We start from the raw sequence: 6,466 nt of genomic DNA on the forward strand, positions 1-6,466 counted from the left end.
GAGATGCTGCTCTTGGAAAGCCATCTGAATGCACATCTAATGGCCACGGTGCACACACTGGCCTCATTGTAATCAAAGACAAAATGAACCTTTGGTCTTCTCAAAACAACTTGCTGGGAGTGTCAGCAACACAGAAGCTTTGCTATGTGTAGGAAACAAAAATGGTTTCAGCTCATTGTGGACCACTGATTCCTGGAAAATATATCAAAGCCTGTAAGAAGGCAGGTTATGAAGTTTGTTTCACTAGAGAAGTACGAGCCAGTGATCACAGAGACTCGTTAAGCCTGAAGATGATACATATTTAAAGTACTTTACAGCATGGCAGGGAGACCATAATGTTATGACTCTGCATTTTCCTCCATCTGCTGCCGAATGCATGCAAAGCAGGGCTTGGAGAAGCAGAACTGAGGTGGGGATTTACCCTTTGATGTAAGAATGGAAAACGACTAATTGTGAGATTCCTCCAATGCGATGCGAGTATGTCCTTAAAATCAGATCCAAACAAATCCTAAAAGCGTTCACTCAGAGCAAGGTTTGAGCAATTCCCATTCAGAAAGCATTTAAGGTAGCATGTCACCAGCAGTATTTTTGAAGAAAACCTGCAGATTATGCCCTATGGTGGAAGGAGAATGTCCTGGGGATGGAATTTGGTGGCTGTGCATCTGTGTAGGTTGGAGGAGGAAGAATCACAGCACATCTCCCTTGATACAATGCACTTGAGCACGTTCTCTCCCTTGCAGAGCTTCTACAAAGTTCTGTAGCCTCCTTAGGCTTCTATGAGTAGTTGTACTGCTCAGGAGCAGCAGCGTTTTTATTTATTCTGATCTGCTAAGAGAGCAAGACAAGACTGACGCGATCTTACCGTGCATGCTTATCATCCCTGATCACTTCTGGACCCGTTAGCCAGCTGGAGCTGAGCTGGAGGGCTCAGGGGTGCTCCAGCCTCGGTGACGAGATGTCCCTGTGAGTGTAATGGAAACGAGCAGTTCTAATAGAGGAGGGAGGCCTGATTAGCGGCCCCATGGAGAGAAAAGCTGCAGCGTGAGCGCAACCCTTATTAGACATTAAAGAATCCACACGGGAGAGAGGTGTTCCTAACCGTGGGAAAAGCTGCAGTGGGAACCAGCGTTTATTGGACACCGGGGAATTCGACCTCAAGACATGCATCCATAAGAAATGAGTCTTCATTATTTCTGCTCACAAAGCCGCTTTGATTTCTTTTCCTTAATAAGAAGATGGGTATACCAGTAAGCCCTGCTAAGGGTGCCTGCCAGAGCCTGCAGAGGTGGCTGGAAAAGGTTCCTTAATGACAGAGCTGCTGTTTTCTGGTGGCTGTGAGCAAGAACCCTGTGCTGTTGAACTGCACTGGTGCTGCTTTACCCCATGCAGTGGTGAAATAGCTTCAATTTGCCTTCTGCCTCAGCATCCTGCTGGAGGATTGAGCGGGACTAACCTGCTGAGGCTTTTCCCAATGGCTACACGGGGGCTTCTGCTTCCCCTCTGCCATCATTGATCAGGGCAGGCTTTTTGGAAGCTCTTCCTGCAGCTTGTTCTGTGTGCAGTGGGGCTGATGGGCACCTCGAGGAATGGATGTACCTGCAGTCGTGTTTCAGGAGCCACCCCATACGTTCACACTTAAACAGAGCATTGATAGCATTGCTGCTGGTGGAATTTGTTGTCTTTGGCACTGGAGAAAAATTTCCTGATACACTGACTGTTGGTTGGAAGATGCAGTTGGACAAGTAGCCAATGTGAATAAATAGTTGAAAATATTCGTTTTCTTCCCTCTCTGGTGGGACACAATAATTTGTTTATACATTAATACCTTGGCAGCATCTGAGTGGTGACTTTGCCATAAAGGTGTAAATAAAATGACTTAATTATGAATCACTTTTTGTGTCTTAATGAAACGTACAGCTGAGCTGTAGGCAAGAGGCAAACGCTGATTTCAGCACAGAGCCACCTTCCAGACTATCTGATCTGCTGAACACGTTGCTCTGAAATAGCAGAGGGCTCAGAAGTGAATGTGCCTGCGCTAGCTTTTTAATTTCCTACTTTGTCATCCCTTACGGAGGGATTATGAGCGCAGACAAAGCCTTTGCTGTTCTCGGTGCGTGGCAGAAACACGTGCTGTGTCTCATTAACAGCCCCTGTTTGTAGTCAGGGCTGGGGGATTCCCACAGAGTGCTGCTGGGGGCAAAAGGGAGCTGGGAAATGCAGGAGGGGACGGGCTTCAGTCGGTCATTTTTGCTATGTGGAGGAAGGGGGATGGAATCGTCGTGCTGAGGGTTCAGCCTGGTCACATCAGCACTTTGCCGTAACCCGGCTGATGGTTTCTGCTCCAGATCTTTGAGAGTCGTTGAAAGTTTTTTGTTGCTGTGAGGAGTGCTGGAGAGAACACCCCGAATAATGTGTATTTTTTTTTCCCAGAAGTCGCAGAGCTGATAAAGATCGCAAAGCAGGCTTTAAAGCATCTAAGATTGCAATCTAGAAAATTGTGGGAGCTCAGTAATGAGGGCATTTCTGACTCACTGCTGTCACAAGCTCGGTTTGCCCTACGGTTTGAAAGCCAGCACTCCTTGTGCGATGAGGAGCTTTTATTTGCATGGCTTTGCGAAAGCAAAGACTTTCAAAGCTCACATCACGTGGATTTACTGCTCTCTGACAAGCCTTCCTACCTGCGATCATCCCGATTGTGATGACTTATCCTTGTAGGATTTTGTGCCGAGAAAGGTGGAATTCGAGAGGCATTGAATTTCTTTTATTTTTAGCCGTCTTTAACGCGCTGTAGCAGCTGGAGATGGGGAGAGCCAACAGCACCCTTTGCAAGTCCGAAAGCTGCACTTGCAGCCTCGATGCTGGTACCCTCATTCCTGTTGGGTGTTCAGATGAGCTGTTTGGAGCCATCGGGTTCCTTTTAGGGCTGTCTGTGTAGCTACACGAGGTCAGTGCTCTGAAACATCACAGCATTTTCACTGCGATCCCAAATTGCAAGCTGCTACTTGGAGATGTTGGGTGCAAAGGAATGTTTTTGTGAGTCAGTTCTGCTCCGGAGCAGCCGTGTGTGAGGGCAGGTGGCTGTGAGCACGTTCCCATCTTTGTCAGCAGGCGTTTAGGATTCTGTTTGACAAACTCTCCTGGTTTGAGTGACAGCTGTACGAAGATGAGTGGTTGTGGCTCATCAGGTTCCCTGCGTGCAGTTGTTCGTTTTAAGCCTGGTTTCCCAGCACTGTGGAATTCAGCTTGCTCTCTATTGAGATTATGTTTCAATTAACACATGTTATTTTCATCTCAGCCCTGCACACACACATTTATGGACTGCCTCTGGGTGTGCTTTCTGTTACAGCTTAGTTTTTATGAAAGGACCCAAACCCAGCCATGCAAAAAGTGCTTTGTTTGAGTTCGTTTTAGTTTTTGTCCTCTATTTGTAAACTCTCAGGTCTACTTTCTGTTGGAGGCATTCAAGGTTGGGTTGGAGCTGGATAGACTTTAAGGACCCTTCCAACACAAGCTATTCTATGGTTCTGTGATTCTAGATGTATGATGACTTTTGATCAAAGATTTTATCAGGTTTGGATCTGATCCTCTGCCCAAAGCGTGACCTGAGCAGCATCCTAGGGATGATCAATGGTGGAATGAGTTGTGGGGCTGAGAACCAGCAAAAAGCCCGGAAGGGATCTCAGTGGAGGTGCTGGGTTCTACGAACGTGAATAGCTTGACTACAGCCCCTCCGAAGCTGGTGGTGGGAGCCTGCTTTGTGGCAGCACATCCTGCATCTCACGTGCCTGGAGCAGCTCTGCCGTGCGTGGAGGAATAGAGGAGTGGGATGCACACAGGCAGACATCTGGCTGAGGACTATTTCAGGTCACGTTATTTCCTTATGAAATAACAGCACGGCCAGAGGAGGCTGGTTGGCAGGGGAGCTCCTCACCGCGTGCTGCACTGAAAAACGTAATTGTATAATAGCTCAGAGCACAAAAACCCGCCCGTGCTTCCCAGCAACTAAAGATAGCTGGCTTCAGTCAGTGTGAATCCGAGCTGATCCGTCCCGTTCAGGTGAGCAGTATGTCTGCTTGTAATGAGCAGTGCAGAAACCAGCACTAAAAGTTCTGCCTTGGTTTTGATCTCGCAATGTCTGGCATGCAGCAGGACTTGTCGTGCAGCATTGTGCCAAGCTCCCCGCAGAAGGAAGGTGATGCTCTGTGGGCTGGGATGCAGCTGACCTGCAGAGTGGCTTTGGGGGTTGTAGGAGCTTGGAGGGAGAGAGAAGGAAAGAGAGAAAAAAGCGCCCGCACCTCTGATTTCTTACGGTGTATATCAGTCTGTAAAGATCCTAATCGGGTTATAAAATAACGCAGCTGAGCAGTAAGATTTGCTTACTAAATATTTGCTGGCCAGCTCTGTCGTTGTGTCCTTTGTTCCAAGTGCTCGTGCTGGAGGAGGGCAGAGGCTGCGCGTGGCTGCGGTGCCCAGGGAGGAGCAGAGCAGGGAGTGCTGGAGCCCAGGGACACCCCGGCACTGAGGATAGGGGAGCTTTGATCTGCAGAGAATAAACCCATAATGTTGAAATGACAAATTCACGTTCTTTGTCTAACAAGCTGGATTAGCGTGGCTTTGTTGGAGCGACGATTAGCTAGCAACTTCTGTTTTGTGAAGGGGCCTCCAGATCTCTGTTTATAGCGTGCTACAGCTGCGTGCTGGCGAAGGGGCTCGCTGACATAACAGCCCTGCGCCCCGGCTGGGATTCAGCTGAACTGTAAACCCCTCTGGAAACATGACTTCATTCAACGCAGAGCTAATGATTAACCGCCTTGAGTTCCACACATGAGGAGGCACTGTGCCTGGCATTCCTCGGGCGCTGGATGCACGGCTCAGCCTCTTTGTTTTCAGCCGGCTCTGCTAGCGCCGGCAGAAGGCAGGCAGGGCTGGGTGGGCAGGAGCCGCTCTCCCCTCTCCGCTTCACCCCCCAATCCCAGCACTCAGACCCACGCCGAGGTTATGCTCGCCCTTCGCCTCCATCTTGGCTCCCCAGCGCCGCGCTGCAGCATCCACCAGCCTCGCCGTACGGCACTGCGGCTCTCCTCTCCCCCGGGGATGGGATGCGGAGCATTGCGGGCGCAGGGCACGGACCCCTGGGCTCCTTCAGCCTCTCTGCCTCTCGCTTTCCTCCCCTGCCGCCTCCCTGCCTCGCAGCAAAGGCGATTGTCACAGATTATCCCGGGGGCTCATCAAGGACACGGCGCAGGACGGCACAGATCCGTGCGTCCAGATTACCGCGCCGTCACCGGGCGAGGTGACTGAGGGCTGTGGCTGCAGCGGAATACAGGATGAGCCTCCCCCACTCACGTTTTACTTAGAAAAAAAATCATACGTTATCCTTCGGTTTTCATCATTCGTTTTCTTTTTAATTTTTTTCCTTAAATAGCCGTCAGCAGCTTCCTCGCTATGAAACCTGAGCTCTGCCGCGAGCGCTGTGCGTTCGCCGTCGCGTCCTGTTGGTGCACGGGGAGCACATGATGCTCATCTCCTGCTTTTTTGTGCGTTCCGAGCAGCGTCGGTTTGAGTAGCTGAACGTTTGAACGCATTTCTGGATCTTCTGCAGGAAAAGAAAATAGTGGAGGTCTGTGTGTGTATTACAATAACACGAACGTGCTACGATTGCAGAATTGGGAAATAAAAGAATTATCAGGCTGGTGAGTGGGAACAGTCGGAGCTTCTTTCTGATGTAACTGGCAGGCAGCACTTCATATTAAGTAGGCTCTGGTGATTGCAGCCAGAAAGGTCAATTAGGATTTCAGGTTTTTTGAGGAATATTAAGACATTTAAGGTTTTTTTTCGTGCTGAAGATTGCAGACAAAGTACTGCCTTGCGTTGCCAGAAACTGAATGTGTAAACAGTGAGCGCAGCACAGTGCGTGTTGGAACCAGTCAGCTCTGTAGCGGCGGCGTTCGGGAGAGCAGCTTGACAGAAAGGAGAGTTACAGATCTCCAGCAGCTTTCTTCTTCTGTCTGAAGGGAGCTGGCACTGAAATGCATGCGGAAGGCTCTTCGGTGACACCAGATAACGTCCCCAGTTATTGTTCAGATTTTTGTCGTGTTCGTTCGTGGCAGTCGGTCTCATTTTTCAAACAGACTCTTTCCTGTTTTCCTTCTCCCTTCTTCCGTCGCTGTTGCTTCTCCCTTTGCACATCCCACATCCAATTAAGCTCATTTTTTTTCCCCTTGTACAAATCTTATTACCCATGTCCTCTATTTTTATTTCTTTCTAAACCTCACCTTGAGATTCAGTAAGCTCACCCAGCTCCAGAGGAGCTCAGACCTGGGGAGGTCTCCTTCCTGCATCGCCATTATTTGCTCCTTGCTGCTCTTATTAGAATAAAACATAACCAGCACTGCAGTTTGGTGTCACAGTTTGAAAACCCCTCTGGGAATGAGCACCAAGTCCTGGGCAGTGTCCAGGCACAAAT

Source organism: Meleagris gallopavo, chromosome 23, assembly GCF_000146605.3.
Source record: "Meleagris gallopavo isolate NT-WF06-2002-E0010 breed Aviagen turkey brand Nicholas breeding stock chromosome 23, Turkey_5.1, whole genome shotgun sequence".
NCBI lineage: Eukaryota > Metazoa > Chordata > Aves > Galliformes > Phasianidae > Meleagris > Meleagris gallopavo.